Source organism: Bos grunniens, chromosome 2 (genome assembly GCF_055505025.1).
Source record: "Bos grunniens cultivar Pamir isolate PY7600 chromosome 2, Bosgru_T2T1.0, whole genome shotgun sequence".
In the NCBI taxonomy this organism is placed as follows: Eukaryota; Metazoa; Chordata; class Mammalia; order Artiodactyla; family Bovidae; genus Bos; species Bos grunniens.
The window spans coordinates 94,375,483-94,394,401 of record NC_141166.1 but is presented as its reverse complement, the minus strand read 5'-3'; the positions used below and the strand labels follow the sequence as shown (position 1 = coordinate 94,394,401).

At 38.7% G+C, this 18,919-nt stretch overlaps 1 protein-coding gene across 19 annotated transcripts in view; it reads right to left on the bottom strand.

Moving 5' to 3' along the window:
• GALNT13 (polypeptide N-acetylgalactosaminyltransferase 13) overlaps positions 1-18,919 on the bottom strand; it is a 943,716-nt gene that overhangs the window by 802,873 nt on the left and 121,924 nt on the right. The window contains exon 3 of one of the 19 annotated variants that reach the window (XM_086368825.1): positions 17,714-17,819. The exons of the other annotated variants lie outside the window; for them this stretch is intronic. The gene's annotated coding sequence lies outside the window, so the exon portion shown is untranslated. The remainder of the gene's footprint in view (positions 1-17,713; positions 17,820-18,919) is intronic. 19 annotated transcript variants of the gene reach the window in all.

Here is an 18,919-nt window from a genome sequence, read left to right as displayed (position 1 = left end):
ACATGACCACTGGAAAAACCATAGCCTTGACTAGACAGAACTTTGTTGGCAAAGTAATGTCTCTGCTTTTGAATATGCTCTCTAGGTTGGTCATAACTTTCCTTCCAAGGAGTAAGCGTCTTTTAATTTCATGGCTGCAGTCACCATCTGCAGTGATTTTGGAGCCCCCCAAAATAAAATCTGACACTGTTTCCGCTGTTTCCCCATCTATTTCCCATGAAGTGATGGGACCAGATGCCATGATCTTAGTTTTCTGAACACTGAGTTTTAAACTAACTTTTAAACTCTCCTCTTTCACTTTCATTAAGAGGTTTTTTTAGTTCCTCGGATTTACTGCAGTCAATGTCCCCAGGAAATTTGGTGATATTACATCACCAAATTTGTAGGAGGACTTATCTTTACAACCTTATCTTCACAGGGTCAGAGATTGGCTTTTGGTTAAAGGCCTGGGAGGTTAAAAAAAGATGCTAGGAAAAAAAAAATCTAGCTTCACTAAAGGCCATTTCTGGCAAACAAATGCTAATTGTATTTGGGTTTTATGTTGTTTTAATGGTGTGGACTCATAGTGAAAAGAGCAATGTGATAAGATATCCATACACAGTTGCCCTCCCACAGGATGGACAAATGTTATAATCTTTGTAACCTTTTTATTTATTTTGTATTTTGTATAGCTGATTAACAAACAATGCTGTGATAGTTTCAGATAAACAGTAGGGGACACAGCCATACATACACATGTATCCATTCTCCCCCAAACTTCTCTCCCATCCGAGCCAACACACAATATTGAACAGAGTCTTAAATGAAAGAAAGTGGCTGGCCTAGGAATACAGAATATGGGTCACATGGGCAGAGAGGTTAAAAAAAAAAAAAATCCCATAAAGGCAATTAGAATTTTCATGGTCACTCTTACTAAATTTGTAAACAGCAGTCTGAAGATGCTGTGCTGTTCTTAGTCGCTCAGTCATTTCTGCCTCTTTGAGACGTCATGGACTGTAGCCTGCCAGGCTCCTCTGTCTATGGGGATTCTCCAGGAAAGAATACTGGAGTGATTTGCCGTGCCCTCCTCCAGGGGATCTTCCCGACTGAGGAATCGAACTGGGGTCTCCTGCATTACAGACAGATTCTTTACCAGCTGAGCTACTAGGGAATCCCCGAAAAAGATTTTATTCATTTTTAAATCAGAGATGATCAAGTTTAAGACATTCAATGGGCATTCTATTATTCTTTGAAATTGTGTATGCATTACATGGAGAGAGGAATCCACAATTTCTGTATTCTTACCACTTACACATTTACACATTGAGTGTATTTCCACTGTTATTCAAATTCTCATTTTATATGTATATATATACACACACACACATGCACACACACACATTTCCTGCTGTTTATTGTATTCCATTTTAAAAAATTCTAATCATATTTTCCTCCAGGTAGGGGGTAAATCCTTTTATTAATTTCCTTTGGGTTAGTAGAAATAAGCACATTTATTTTCTCTCCCTACAGGACAAGAGATAAAACAGCTGCTATCTTTTTATAACTCTGTTTCTCATTTATCACATGCCATGATACAACATTTACCCACTTCATAACGTACTTCACTTATTTTGTTTTTAAACTTTTATTTTTCCATATCTTTTCCTATATTTACTTATTTATTCAATCATTTGTTCAATAAAAATTATCTATTTAGTGCTTTCTTAAAGATGAAACATGGTCTCTATGCATAGCCTTTGGGGATGGTGGTAGGAGGACAAGAGATAAATATATGAAACAATAAAATCTTGGTGAGATGATAAATCCTACAAGAGAAAAACTATCATAAAGCTAAGAATAATGAAGGATTTCATTAGAGTGGAATTATTTTGCAGGCAAGGGTATGTCTTGAGAAAGTTTAAGCAAAATTCTTTAAAGAAACTGAATTTAGACTGAGATTGAAAAACTGAGTGTGGGGATACAAGTGGGAAAGAATACATGAGAAGCAGTCATATCATATCCAAAATTCAAAGGATTTGTAGAACGAAACTTATAATGATTTAAAGAATTAAAATGATCTGCTGAAGTCTGGACTACTAGTAAAACAATAACACTATTAACAGCTTTAGCAAAAGGCTGAAGTACAGGTCAAGATGGCAGAGTAGGAAGATCCTGAGCTCACCCTCTCCTGCTGCTGCTGCTGCTAAGTCGCTTCAGTTGTGTCTGACTCTGTGCGACCCCATAGACTGCAGCCCACCAGGCTTTGCCATCCTTGGGAGTCTCTAGGCAAGAACACTGGAGTGGGTTGCCATTTCCTTCTCCAATGCATGAAAGTGAAAAGTGAAAGTGAAGTCGCTCAGTTGTGTCTGACTCTTAGCAACCCCATGGACTGCAGCCTACCAGGCTCCTCCGTCCATAGGATTTTCCAGACAAGAGTACTGGAATGGGGTGCTGTTGTCTTCTCCAACACCCCCTCCTACAGATATACAAAACTACAACTACACATAAAACACCTGTGTCCTGAGAATGACCTGAAGACTAGCAGGACAGATTTCCTATAGCTGAGGACACAAAGAAAGGTCAAAGCAATATGGATAGGAGTGGCAGGGATAGGGTCTAGGCACTTCTAGTGCAGTGACCACAAGTGGGAGAAATATCACAGACTGCGGAGATCCCCTTCAGGAGCAAGGGGTCCAGATGCTTGGCAAGCTCCATATCCTGCACCAGGAAGATGATCTTCCATAATATCTAGCTTTGAAAACCAATGGAGAGAATGCCAAGGAAAGCCAGAGGGCTGTGGGAAATCAAGACTCTACTCTTATAAGGCTTGTGAACAAAACTCACGTAACTCCAAGTCCCAGCATAAAGGCAACAGCTTGAAAAGTACTTGGGCCACATGAGAAGACTTGTTGAAGAGTTTAAGGGTATTTTCTGGAAGGGCAGGGAACTCATAGAATTTGCTCTGAGAATAGGCTGAGACCAGTGCCATTTAAAAATTTTTTTAAATCTCCTTTCACCTAGCTGACCCAAGTACTGGTGGAAGCCATTTCTTTCACTCTTCATCATCCTAGTTAATACCATGCACCCACCCCTTCTCAGCACTCCCCTGAGGACTTGCCCTTCCAAATTGGCTACCACCCTGTCCTACCCAGAAGGCAACCCTACAAAGTCACAGCCAGCTGTAAAAAGAGCCAACCCTGCATTACAGAATGCACTTGTACCATTTGGATCCAGGCCTCATAGACGAGTTGTATGATGGCCCTGGTGGCTCAGTGGTAAAGAATCTGCCTGCCAGTTCAGGAGATGCAGGTTCAGTCTCTTGATGGGGAAGATCCCCTAGAGAAGGAAATGGCAATCAACTCCAGTATTCTTGCCTGGGAAATCCCACGGACAGAGGAGCCCTGCAGGCTGCAGTTTATGGGGTCACAAAAGTGTCGGACACAACTTAACAACTAAACAACAGCAACTCATAGACAGGAGGGGTAGGGATCATGTACCTAATATATAAAAACAAATATAGAGAATTATGCAAAATGAGGAGACAAGGGATCATCTTCCAATGGAAAGAATAAGATAAAACCTCAGGTAAAGAGTGAAATAAAATGGAGATAAGTGATTTACCAGATAAAGAGTTCAAAGTAATGGTCATAAAGATGCTCACTCAATTCAGGAGAAGAATGGATGTACTCAGTGAGAACTTCAATAAAGTTTCAGAAAAAAAAAACTGGAATAACACAATAACTGATATAAAAATGCACTACAGTGAATCAATAGGAGATTAGAGAATGTAGAAGAATCATCAGTGATCTGGAAGACATGGTAGTGGAAATTACCTAATTAGAATATTAAAAAGTATTTTTTATAAAAAAAAGGGATGCTGTATGGGACCTTGGGAAAACATCAAGTGTGCTAACATTCCCATTATAGATATCTCAGAAGGAGAAGAGAGAGAAAACTAAATAAAACCTACCCAAAGAAATAACAGCTGAATAATTCCTTAACCCAGCCAAGCAAACACCCAAGTCCAGAGAATGCAGAGAATCCCAAACAAGATGAACCCAAAAAGATGCACATCAAGGCATATTACAATTAAAACGTCAAAAATTAGAGATAAAGGGAGAACCTTAAAAGCAGCAAGAGAAAAATAGCTTGTTATGTATAAGGGAACCCCCATAAGACTATTGATGCTTTCGAACTGTGGTACTGGAGAAGACTCTTGAGAGTCCCTTGGACTGCAAGCAGATCAAACTAGTCAATCCTAAAGGACATCAATCCTGAATATTCATTGGTAGGACTGAAGCTGAAGCTGAAGCTCCAATACTTTGGCCAGCTGATTCGAAGAGCCAACACTTTGGAAAAGACTCTGATGCTGAGAAAGATTGAAGGCAGGAGGAGAAGGGGATAACAAGGACAAGATGGTTGGATGGCATCACTGACTTAATGGACATGAGTTTGAGCAAGGTCTGGGAGATGGTCAAGGACATCTTTTTGTCCTTGTGACACAAGGAGTCACAAAGAGTTGGACACAACCGAGTGACTGAACAATAGACTATCAGTCAGTTTTCCCACAGAAACATCACAGACCAGAAGAAATGGCTGAACTCTCAGGTTGTTTGAAATGTTATTCACAATAGCCATAATATGGATGCAACTTAAGTTTCCATTAATAGAAGAATTGACAAGGAAGATGTGAAGCACATACACATACACACAATGATGTATTACTCAACTATTAAAAAGAGTGAAATCATGACATTTGTGACAACACAGACAGACATCGAAGGTATTATGTTGAGTAAAATAAGTCAAAAGAAGACAAATACCATATGATTTCATTTATACATGAAATCTTAAAAAACAGAACAAACAAGCAAACAAAACAGAATAGAAACTGACTGACAAATACAGGTAACAAACTGACGGTTGCCAGAGGAGTTGGGAGTGGGGAGTGAAAGGTCAGGCAAAATAGGTGAAGGAGATGAAGAGGTACAAGTGAAAGTGTTAGTCATCCAGGCATGTCTGACTCTTTGAGACCCCAGGGATTATAGCCCACCAGGCTCCTCTGTCCATGGAATTCTCCAGGCAAGAATACTGGAGTGGGTTGCAGTACTCTTCTCCAGGGGATCTTCCCAACCCGGGGATCAAACCCAGATATCCCACACTGCAGGCATATTGTTTACCATCTGAGCCACCAGGGATAAAGTTCCAGTTAAAAAATAGATAAGTTACAGAGAGGTAGCATACTACAACATAGGGAATACAGTCAATAATTCTGCAATAACTTTGCATGTGACAGAAGGTTACTAAACTTATTGTCGTCATCAATTTGTAATGTACATAAATGTCAAATCACTAGGATGTACACCTGAAACTAATATAATATTATATGAAACCTATACTTCATTCTTTAAAAAGCCAGAGGGAAAACTCATGAAAAGGAAGATCTTGAATTTAGTTTTGGGTCATACTACGTTTAAGTTGTGGAAAGGATAACCAGGTGAAGATAGTCTCAAAAAAGGACAGGAATTATCCAATTCCAAAATTCAGATTTATCAAAACTGAAGATATAAAAATGAATGACATGGATTATGCATAAAATGCACATATTTCTGTGATGAATTTAGCTTATCTTCTCATTTTAGAGATTAAGAAATTGGGTAAAGATATTTGCCATGATGTATTTAGAGGGTCAATGATGCAGACAGGAGAAAAATATATGTTTTGAGCCTTCTTCATCAAACTGTTGTTATATGATTCTTAAGTTTGAACAGTCAGGGTTGGACCAGAGAAGCAGAATCACTATGGGTATTACAGATTGTAAGATTTATTGTAGAAATTAATCTCTATGCAGTCATATGAGCTACTTAGGCAATCTAGTGTAATGCTGTTGCCCATACAGCTGGTGTTTTCCCGTCATCAGCAGGGCTGGAGGTTGGGAAGGAAATGTAATGTGCATAGAGGGAAACAAGGAAAAGCTAGAATTCCTGAGTAAAACAAATAGGAACCCCCAAAGACAAACTGGTATCCACGTCTCTCTTGCACAACCTCCAATTAGAGTGATGCAGATGGTACACATGATAAGCTGGCTCTCTTTCCTCCATAACTGGTCGTGTACTTGGCTCAGAATTCAGAGAAGCTGATCCAACAGGAGGAGCTGCAACAGAACCTAGGAAGCTGATGACACAAACACTGCCCCCACACAAGCTAGGTGAACCAGCAGACCTGGCAAAGTGCATGAGTTTCAGTGATACATATTTGGCTCTAACCTGACCTACTGAGCATAAAGAGTTGGCAGCTGCTTAACTTTCACTTCCCAAGCCCTGAGTTAATTTCTCTTGTGGCCTACTAGGAAACAAACAGGACGGGAATTCTGAAAAATGTAGTTTCAAGTTAGCTGCTGCTGCTGCTGCTGCTGCATCGCTTCAGTCGTGTCCAACTCTGTGCGATCCCATAGACGGCAGCCCACCAGGCTCCCCCGTCCCTGGGATTCTCCAGGCGAGAACACTGGAGTGGGTTGCCATTTCCTTCTCCAATGCAGGAAAGTGAAAAGTGAAAGCGAAGTCACTCAGTCATGTCCAACTCTTAGCGACCCCATGGACTGCGGCCCAGCAGGGTCCTCCGTCCATGGGATTTTCCAGGCAAGAGGACTGGAGTGGGGTGCCATTGCCTCCTCCGTCAAGTTAGCTAAGTTAACAGAACACAAAGCCACCATAGTCTATCCTTGACAATTCAGCACTATATGAGCTTAAATAATTCTTTTAATCATGCCTAAGATTTCCAAATAAACACAAGAGCCAAAGTATGCTTTCACTCAGTAAGATGCAAGTATGCCATATACAACCAAAAACATCTGACCCTTCCCCCTAAGAAAAGGATTATCAGGTCCATTTATCCATCTTTGGACAATGCTTATTCTTTTTCTAGGTGAATCATTCTTCTCTTTTGATATCTGTAATTTAAATGAAGATATTTGATGCTGCCAATTGTTAATACAGTCTATGTTAAATAGGAGGATGTGGTAGAGAAAGAAAGTAGACTCATATTACACATATATTATTATAAAAGTGAAGAAATATTCATAACTATTGCAGATCCTGGTTTTTACAACTTATCATGTGGTTGATCTGATATTTATCATTTGCTTTTTCTGTTACCCATTCTAAGTTCTCTTTTCTTTCAGTAAGCACTTTAGCTGATCACAGTTTCTTGTCAGGTAAGGTGACCCAAAATCTAATTTCTTAAATGTCTGGGACGTTAACAGTGCTGCCTGTTGGGGCTGTAGCTTTTTTGTTGTTGTTGACTGATAGAGTACCTGAAGAACTATGGACGGAGGTTTATAACATTGTACAGGAGGTGGTGACCAAACCCATGACCAAGAAAAGAAATGCAACAAGGCAAAATGGCTGTCTGAGGAGGCCTTAAAAACAGCTGAGAAAGGAAGAGAAGCAAAAGGCAAAGGAGAAAAGATATACCCATCTGAATCCAGAGTTCCAAAGAGAGGCAAAGATAGATAAGAAAGCCTTCTCAATTGAACAATGCAAAGAATTAGAGGAAAACAATAGAATGGGAAAGACTAGAGATCTCTTCAAGAAAAGAGATACCAAGGGAACATTTTACGCAAAATGGCACAATAAAGAATAAAACCAGTATGGACTTAACAGAAGCAGAAGAGATTAAGAAGAGGTGGCAAGAATGCACAGAACTGTGCAAAAAAGTTCTTAATGACCAGGATTACCACAATGATGTGATCACTCACCTAGAGCCAGATACCCTGGAGTGTGAAGTCAACTGGGCCTTACAAACCATTACTATGAAAAAAGCTCGTGGAGGTAATGGAATTCTAGCTGAGCTGTTTCAAATCTTGAAAGATGATGCTGTGAAAGTGCTGCACTCAATATGCCAGCAAATTTGGAAACCCAGCAGTGGTCACAGGTCTGGGAAAAAAGTCAGTTTTCATTCCAATCCCAAAGAAGGGCAATGCCAAAGAATGTTCAAAGTACTGCACAATTGTTCTCATTTCACACATGCTAGCAAGGTAATGCTCAACATCCTTCAAACCGGCCCTCAAGAATACATGAACTGAGAACTTCTAGATGTATAAAATGGATTTATAAAAAGCAGAGGAACCAGAGATCAAATTGCCAATATCCACTGGATCATAGAAAAAGCAAGATAATTCTAGAAAAAACATTTACTTCTGCTTCATTGACTATGTTATAGTCTTTGACTGTGGATCACAACAAACTGTGGAAAATTCTTAAAGAGATGGGAATACCAGACCATCTTACCTGCCTCCTGAGAAATTTATATGCAGGACAAGAAGCAATAGTTAGAACTGGACATGGAACAGCTGGCTAATTCAAAATTGAGAAAGTAGTACATCAAGACGGTGTATTGTCACCCTGCTCATTTAATTTCTAGGCAGAGTACATTATTCTAAATGTTGGGCTGGATGAAGCTTAAGCTGGAATCAAGCTTTCTGGGAAAAATATCAATAACTTCAGATATGCAGATGACACCATCCTAATGGCAGAAAGCGAAGAGGAACTAAGAAGCCTCTTGACGAAAGAGGAGAGTGAATAAGCTGGCTTAAAACTCAACATTCAAAAAATGAAAATGATGGCATCCAGTCCCATCACTTCATGGCAAATAGTTGTGGAGAAAGTGGAAATGGTTACAGACTTTATTTTCTTGGGCTCCAAAATCACTGAAGATGATGATTGCAGCCATGAGATTAAAAGATACTTGCTTCTTGGAATAAAGGCTCTGACAAACCTAGATAGCATATTAAAAAGCAGACACATCATTTTGCCGACAAAGATCCACACAGTCAAAGCTATGGTTTTTCCAATAGTCATGTACAGATGTGAGAGTTGGACCATACAGAAGGTTGAGAGTGGAAGAAATAATGCTTTTGAACTGTGGTGCTGGGGAAGACTCTTGAGAGTCCCTTGGACAGCAAGGAGATCAAACTGGTCAGTCCTAAAGGAAATCAGTCCTGAATATTCATTGGAAGGACTGATGCTGAAGTGGATGCTCCAATACTTGATGTGAAGAGCCGACTCATTGGAAAAGACTCTGACGCTGGGAAATACTGAGGGCTGGAGGGGATGGGGGGCAACAGAGGATGAGATGGTTGCATAGCACCACTGAATCAATGTACATGAGTTTGAACAAACTCCAGGAGATGGTGAAGGACAGGGAAGCCTGGAGTGCTGCAGTCTACAGGGTCACAAAGAGTCAGACACAACTGAGTGACCCAACAACAACAACAACCAAGGGCAGAGACTTCAGAGGATATTTATTCTAAACATTCTCCTCCCTAATTCCAGTATGTGAGGCAACCTGGTTTTTCCTTAAATGTCAGGATAAGTCAACCCATCCAACATCCCTCTTCCTTGCCTATTGATAGACTGGTATGAGAAGCTCAAACTGGCCAGGTAGTCAATGCTTGTGTGAGTCTGAATCCAATTTTAGGTATCAAAATCTTATTGTAGTTACTATTGCTGCCTATAAAAGTGCACAGCCTTGTAGTATAAAATAATAACTATTTATTTTATTTTGCTCACCATAAGTTGGAAAGGGCCCACTTGGGAAATTCTCATTAGGTTGTAGTCAGCGGTTGGCACAGGTGTCAGTGTGCCGCCTGGAGCACTGATTATAAAGAATGGCTTACTTACACGACTGGAAGTTGACACTGGAATTCAGATGGGCTAACTCCAGTGCCTATCCACCCTCTGCTCAGCAGTCTTAGGTGATCATATTTTTTTACATGGTGGCTAGCATCCACCAGAGTGAATATCCTAATAAAACTAGGAAGAAGCTACATGGTCTTTTTCAGCTTGGCTTCAGAAGTTAAATATCATTAATTCCACTTTACTCTACTGGTCAAAGCAGACACAGGATTGACTTGTTTCAAGAAAAGGGTGTGTTGACCCTAACTTATTTTTTATTTATTTATTTTAATTGGAGGCTAATTACTTTACAATATTGTATTGGTTTTGCCACACATCAACATGAATCCGCCACGGGTTACATGTGTTCCCCATCCTGACCCTAACTTCTTATGGAAGAATGTTGAAGAACCTGGGATCATATTTAAAAAAAACTATGATAATGGATTTTGATTCCTTTCACATTCTATAGACTCCTGTTCATTTAGACTACTCACAATTTTCCAATAACTGTGTGTTTTTTTTCAAGTATGAGCAGTAGTACTTATTGTGCTTTGTCTTCCAGTAACATCTTAAGCCTGTGTTTTTTCCTACCAAGATTTTTCTATTTTTAGATTTTCCTTTAATTCTAATTCATTCCTTTATTTTTTCATTCATTCAACAAATATTAAGGTGCTTCAGATTTCAAAAAGCATATTCAAATGCCTTTTCCTAAGGTGAATTTTTCCCTTTCTTGAGTCATCAAACTATTCATTAACCTTAAATTGTCCTATCTACTGTCTTAAATTATAGCAAGTCTGAGTCATGTTATTTTTCTTGTACTTGTTATATATTTTTTAATGCAGTGAATATATCTTGTATTTATACCCCTAAATTTATGACATTTTACTGAACAGAAGTTATTAGTGGCATAGACAGCTAGATGATTGGATGGCTGTCTGGCAAGACAGGTGGACAAACAGGTAGCTGATAGCTGGATGAACTAATAGAGGAATATAATGACTTCATTTTAACTTATCACAGTAAATATTAAGATCATCCTTTAATGCCTTAATTATGCAGAAATGGATTAAGTTCAAAAGTGGCTTTACTTTTTCTACTGTAGCATAAAGCCTCACTTATATAGAATATCTTTACCAACAGTATAGAAGTTACATGCTGCAATGACCCCCTTCCTGACACTCACGTCTCTTTCAGGTGTAAGAGTACAGGGAGCCTGGTACAGGGAGCCTGGGCTATAAAATGAAATGAGAATTCTGAGAAAGTTCAAAGTCTTGAAGAATTCTATAAGTCAAGCTGAGCTAGTTGACTGCAATACTGAAATAATTTTTTCTTTCAAAATTTTATTGGGTAAATTAACATACTGAATGCATATTTTGTGCCTGGTACTATGATAAATGCTCTTAGAATCTATGCATACCTATTTTTGGATGGGTATATAATGCATATTTAGTTTTTGTGAATGTCGTTTATCTCAGAATCTGTGTCTGTCAAATTTAGATAACATTGTAATAATACTTCTCTTGGAATTAATTGTGAATATCAGCTGGAATGAAGCATCTCAGGTTAAAAAAAAAACACGCTTTATTCTGCAAAACTAAACTTTAAACTTAAATGTAAACATATGAAAAATTTTGAAAGGATATGTTCTATTAGTTCAAGTCAGTTTTATTAACAACAAATATCTGTAAATTCTAACTAAATGACCAGCTTCTCAAAAGCTATAGTTGTTTCACTGTACCTTACTGCGTATCATTTCAGATCCTTTACCATCCCTATGTGACCACTGAAGGCATTCTATAAATACTTAGAACTAAGTTTGTATGAATGAATTCACACATAAATGAATGCAAAAATGAATACCGGCATGTTTCTTTATGTAGGTAAGCTTGCTCTGAGAAATCTTTGTGTTGTTACTTTCCTTAGCAATTCCTTCTTTAAAGATGAGATAAAATTTGTGGTATGAATGATTAGTGATTCCAAAGGAATCAAATTTAAATTAATAAAGACATTTTATTCATCACTACACTTGAGTGTGATCGACCATATTGTCTGGTTTAGAATTCTTTGAAGGAGCCCTGTCAAGGCCTCTGTTGCTCTGCTTGCTCCTTGGAGAGCTCCGTACACATGGTGTTATTTAATTCCTCGTGACAATGCTTATGACATGTGGTCAGAAGGTAAGTTAGGTGACCTTGGACGCATATGCTGTTTAATTCCCAGCTATACTTCTGAGACATGACTTAAAATACCAACCTGGGACTTCAGAAAGAAGTGAGAACTTGAGTGATTTTGTCGAGCCTTAAAAAGACTTGGTGCTGTTTTAAACTATCACACCTAATTTAATGCAATTAAGCATGACTGGCACTTCTTTTCAGGAAGGAATTAGAAGCAAGCTGGCAATGAGAAAGAGTAACTTCCCTGCCCCAAACAGACAGCTCTCCCAGGGTGAAGTTAAGCTCATTAGCAGGGCAGGATGTCAACAGTAAGGGTGGAACACTCTACTCTCAGCTGCTGCCATTTAGGTTATTATCATAAGCACAATGCTGTCCTTCAGTATAGAGCTACAGAAGATTGTTCTTTGCAGGGGGGGAGTTCTTTAATTGAATGATATTTGTTGCAGTCATATTTCAAACTGACCCTCAAAATGTCAATCATTTACTTTCAGGTAATGAAATCGATCTACTGTATTTCTGTGCAGTACATGGAATAGCTTAAAGCTCAGTAAACATTTTCTTTTCACTTTTTTCTGACATGGCCAAAATGAAATAGTGATTTATTGTCAATACACTGCAAGGAAGCTTATAAACTTAAAGTATAGTCTTTCCACATCAGCCCTTTCTTACCCACTTAAAGGAAATCTTGAAATGCCTAGCTTTACAACATTTTAGTTATTATATTTACCATACTCTTCTGCTGATTTTACTGGGCACATTTCATATGCCTCTGGATACATTTTTTTTTATATTATCTTTATACTTTGAAAGATAAAACTTAATAGTTATAGATACTTCTCAAATCAGGTATATCTATTGAAATGTCAAATATTTTGACAAAATTACTGCTAGATATTCAGTCTCACAGAGAAAGCAATCCCAGAGTTTATTGTTGCTTTGAAGAGTTCCCACCCTGCTGTTTTCCTTCCATCTTCCTTCCACAAGTCTCCCTGTGCAGGTCTGTGCGTATCACTGAAAGGAGAGCTGGGGACACCTCGAAATGGTTGCTATGGGAATGGGTGGCATGCAAGTTCCTACTTAACAATCTGGCTCTGGGAAATAGTATTGAGGTTTGAAACAAAATGGTTGAAATCTAGCTGTGCACAGAAAAATGAAGGTAAATATAAAAACTTTGTCTTTTGGATCTGTATACTTAATATAAATTCTGGTTTGCAAATATTTTGTAAACATTTGCCTCATTTATTGTAAGCAGTAAACCCTTATTTTTCTGACAATTGATATAAAACAAATGATTTACATAAATATCTTATAACTAGGCACTTTGATTACAGAAGATGATTATTATTTGAACAAAGTGAACAAATCATTTGTGGCAGTGGGCTTTCATTAGAGAAAACAGTAAAATCAGTAGACAAATAGCTGCTGAGGAAGTCGAGCGACAGGATGCGCCCTCCTATGGTAACTATGCTTTGTTAATAAGTCAACAGCAATGCTATAGTCTTGACTTCCTGATTGTCAGAAAGACATAAGTAGTCATTGTTCAGACCAGTGTGCCACTGTCACAGGCTGGGTTCCCTGGGGAGCAGAGATACAGATTAGTGAGATTAACATGCAGCAATCTATTGAAGAATACTCACAGTATAGGTATGTGGGAGGGAATGAAGGAAGCCAAATTAGGCAGAAGGAATAGTTGAACTTTGTTGCAATTACAGCAAAGACCCAGTCAGTCATATTGGGAGATCTAGAGCTGGGATTGCCCTTTAAACTTATTCCGGTTTGGGGCAAGAAGACTAGACATTTATATCTCTGCATCAACCAGTCATTAGATGTGAAATGCACTCTTGATAGGGGAATGACCTGTCAAAACTGAATAACTTTGGGGTCATAGTCCAATAATTTTGGGGTTATTCAACTCTCTTCATCCAGAGAGGAACTCACCTGAGAGAAGTTAGCCACCAACATTCCCAGTTGCTGGGAAATGAATGCCATAGTCCTAGAGGGGAGACCTGTGCAATGAATCATGACATTCACTACTGCAACAAGTGACAGTGTGCACACCATTGGCACACAATCCTTGGGAGGATCTATCATAAAAACATAGAGGCAGTAACATGTAAAGAACTATATGTAGAGATATTTATATATCTTTTTATAATGCTTTTATAATAAAAATTTTATGAAGAAAATCTTAATGTGCTTAAATAGGTGGATAGTCAAATGCATTACAGTGCATTCACACCATGAATAATTATAAAGCTAGTGAAGATAAATTAGTATATAATATATTCTACTCTAAAAGGATCTCTACAATATGTTACATAGTAGGAAGAAAGTTGTGGAAATGTTTGGTTTAAATTTATTTGCATTATCTGTTTTGTAAGAAGTAAGCACACTTTAAATTATGCATTATAAAAGTGGCTATATATGCTTCCACATTCATGGAAAATAACAGGGAAGGATTCATAAGTAAGTGTTAGTCGTGCAGTCGTGTCTGACTCTTTGCAATCCCATGGACTGTATATAGTCAGCCAGGCTCCTCTGTCCATGGAATTTTTCAGGCAAGAACACTGGAATGGCCATTCCCTTCTCCAGTGGATCTTTCAGACTTAGGGATTGAATCTGGGTCTCCTGCATTGCAGGCGGATTCTTTACTGTCTGAACCACCAGGGAAACCCAGAAAGATTCATATCAGAGAGTAAATATCAATTATTTACTGGTTGTTAAGACACTATTAATTGTTTCTTTGTATTGGTTTTCTTGTTATATCAACATGCTTTAATTGAAAAAAAAAAAAAGATGGAAATGGAAAAAAAGATTCATTAACCTTGGGGATCCTATGTGTCTCATCAGGTATGTAAGTAATGTTTTAAAAGTTGACTGTAAATATTAAAAGTCATTTTCCCCTGGTTGTTTATACCCTTCTTCAGGTTCCAGTGTTTTGATCACCTGAACATTCTTTTCATAGAACATGTAAATAGTCAGATAGTATCATAAAAAGATAACTATATACCACAATATTAGGGGAGATGAGCCTCTCAAAAGTCAAGTTATTCTTCCCTAAATCTAATATAACTTTATTATTTTACATATGAAGAAAATAAGGCCCAGGTAGGTTAAATGAATTGTTCAAGGTCACAAGTTTGTTAGTTAGCAAGGTTAAAGTGAGCAAGTAGGTTAAATGACTTGCTCAGGGTCACAAGTTTGTTAGCAAGGTTAGATCCCAGGTAACTCTTCCTCCTGTTACATGGACATTTGTACTCATCTGTATTCCCATGAACACCTTTTTAGTTTCCCACTTAAACCTATCCCCTTTACCTGTTGTAAAGGATTATGTTACTACCATGTATATCCAAATATTTATTCCCTTCTCTTGTAATATAAGCTCATGTTTTGCTGTTTGACCTGCAGCACGTGCCTCCCTAGAGAAGAAGATAGTGAGCCTGTGGTCATGCCTGGCCATGTGACTTGCTTTGACCAACAGAAGTGAATGTGTTTATACCACATCTGGGCAGAAACTTTAAGGGCAATTTCAAAATTAGGCTCTACCTCTTGTTCTCTGTTCTCTGTTTTGAGACTAACATGTCCCAAATAGGTTGCTCCTTCAACTTGACCAAGTGATAAAAAGGCACCAAGAGCAGATCCATACAACAGAACAGCAGCAACTGACAGACAATGTGGTTGAGAAATGGTTTGGTAAACCACAGACATTTTGGGGTTTGTTATCACAGAAAAATTAATACACTCTATAGCTGTTGCTCCCACCAACATTTTCTATCTCAATAAATGAATGCCATCTACTCAGCCCACTTAAGCCAAGGGGACTTTTAAATATGCAAATTATATCATATTGGTTCCTTGCCTAAAACCCATCAATGGCTGCCCGTTACACTTCAGAGGACTTCCAAAGTCTTTCTGCTCATCAACAAGACCGCATGTGATTTACCTTTATTTCCTACCAGTCTCCTTCTTGCTGACCCTGATTCTTGTCCCACTTGTCTTCTTTCTGTTCATAGAATACGTGAAGCTTGTGTCCTATGCCTGGTTTCCTGATAACAGATCTGGTTAACCCCTTATTACTAGAATTCTGCCCAAATACTTCTCCATAAAGAGAGTTTGTATGACCAAGCTAAATAATGTTGCTTTCAGTTCTTGCTACTTTCTAGCACATTATCTTATTTTCATATACTAAAATGTTTAGAGACACAGATAACTTTTGTTATCTCCTTTAAAGAACTTGCCATTGTGTCTTTTGCATAGTTATTTGAGTATTGGTCTTGCCCCTTAACTAGACCCAAGAGATATTGGATTAGATCCGGGTTTTGAGGAAGTAGGCAGAATTTAGATAGGCCAAAAAGATGAGAACAAAGGTGCACAGAAGGCAAATCATTTCACTCACTGTTATGTTCTGTACAGCACCTGCTATGAGGTCTCACTCAAAGCTGACATTCAATATATATTAGTTGAATTGAACTGAAATCTAAACTCAGAAAAAAATAAAAGAGAGCAATAAATATACTTTCTTAGGTTTCCGCAAAAAGATGTTTGATTGTTGTAGATATAGAATCTGGCAACTGCTATAGGGCCTGACAAATATCTGTATTAATAATTCTTCTATAAATGGTATAATAATTCATGCTAGAACTGATGGTTGCATTTCCCATCAGTGCTGAGTTTCAATGAGACAGGAAAGTATTCCTCAAATCTTGTTGAAATATTTGCATGGGATGGACTTTTTTAATACTGCTGCTTTATTTTAGATTACATTCTGGTTTGTAGGAATAAATAGTGTATATTAATGCATTAAATTATAATGGTTATGCTTGTGAGTACAGTTTCTAAATATGATATTGAAATTTCAGATACACATACATTAGAAGGCACAAACATGTGGGCTAATAGATGGGCCAAAAGATGTGCTTATTTTGCCTTGCATGATATTTAAAACTTATTTCAGCAAATATTCATTGAAAAAATGTATCATAAAAGTATGGATTTCTGGATTGTTTTGAAAAATAAACATCTTGTAACACTGAATATGTACTCCATGAAATTAAAAGACGCTTACTCCTTGGAAGGAAAGTTATGACCAACCTAGATAGCATATTCAAAAGCAGAGACATTACTTTGCCAACAAAGGTTCATCTAGTCAAGGCTATGGTTTTTCCTGTGGTCATGTATGGATGTGAGAGTTGGACTGTGAAGAAGGCTGAGCGCCGAAGAATTGATGCTTTTGAACTGTGGTGTTGGAGAAGACTCTTGAGAGTCCCTTGGACTGCAAGGAGATCCAACTAGTCCATTCTGAAGGAGATCAGCCCTGGGATTTCTTTGGAAGGAATGATGCTAAAGCTGAAACTCCAGTACTTTAGCCACCTCATGTGAAGAGTTGACTCATTGGAAAAGACTCTGATGCTTGGAGGGATTGGGGGCAAGAGGAGAAGGGGACGACAGACGACAGCCATGAGATGGCTGGATGGCATCACTGACTCTATGGACGTGAGTCTAAGTGAACTCTGGGAGTTGGTGATGGACAGGGAGGCCTGGCGTGCTGTGATTCATGGGGTCGCAAAGAGTCGGACACGACTGAGCGACTGATCTGATCTGATCTGATGTTAGAATAGTCTGCCCTATAAGGTACTCTTTTCCATCTTAGGTAAGACATGTAATTTCCAAATTACTTGCTAAACTCTTATCTATCTTGTCTTTGAGTCTAGGATTTCAACAATATGTATACAATTTATGCTGCTATTTAATAATAAAATATATTAAATTTATGACTTTTAAAGATGTCAATAAAATAAAAACACTTATTGGAGGTCTATGGGGCAATTACTGTGTTGTAGAGTATTCAAAGGAGAAGGCAATGGCACCCCACTCCAGTGCTCTTACCTGGCAAATCCCATGGATGGAGGAGCCTGGTGGGCTGCAGTCCATGGGGTTGCTAGGAGTCGGACACAACAGAGCGACTTTCACTTTCACTTCTCACTTTCACGCACTGGAAAAGGAAATGGCAACCCACTCCAGTGTTCTTGCCTGGAGAATCCCAGGGACGGGGGAGCCTGGTGGGCTGCCGTCTCTGGGGTCGCACAGAGTCGGACACGACTGAAACGACACAGCAGCAGCAGCAGCAGCAGCAGCAGCAGAGTATTCAAAAATACAAATGTATGTTAAAGGCAAGACTCTGTTCTAGTTGCCTATAATCTACTGAACTAAAACAGATATAAGGGAATCAAGGATGAAATAACTGATAAATGCTACTTCTAATCAGTGCTGTGTGTATAGAGAGGTAACACCAGAGCCTAGGTAGTTGGTCACCAACAGAGGTGGGATGTGATGGTGATTTTGAAGGAATGAGTGGGATTCAGATATACAATGAATATAGTAAAAAGGATACATAGTATTCAAGCATTTTAAAGAATAGAGGGTGGTTAGGTCAGATGATGGAGAAGGCAATAGCACCCCACTCCGGTACTCTTGCCTGGAAAATCCCATGGATAGAGGAGCCTGGTGGGCTGTAGTCCATGGGGTCACTAGGAGTCGGACACGACAGAGTGACTTCACTTTCACTCTTCACTTTCATGCATTGGAGAAGGAAATGGCAACTGACTCCAGTGTTTTTGCCTTGAGAATCCCAGGGACGGGGGAGCCTGATGGGCTGCTGTCTATGGGGTCGCACAGAGTCGGACACGACTGAAGCGACTTAGCAGCAGCAGCAGCAGCAGGTCAAATGATAGAATTAAAAAATGATATAAAATAACAGTAGATGTAGCTAGAGGAGTTTTATAAGATAAAATTCTGGAGGGTTCTTGAATAAGACTGGTGCTGTATTTTTGGACAATAAGTTGCGGGTGATCCTATGTTTGAAAGGTCTAGAATACAGCTGCCTGCAAGCACATTCTTTAAAAATTAACTTCAAGTCTGTGCTGCAGAAGGTAGACTTGGGTATATTAATAGATCAGCCTGGATCTTCTACATCAGTTGAAGGATGTTGGCAGCATAATGGAATCAATAACCAAAGTCAGCCAGAGGGTGTATCTAAGGCTCTAAAGGACATGCATGAAAGGGATAATAAGAGCCCAGGCTTGTTACACTATC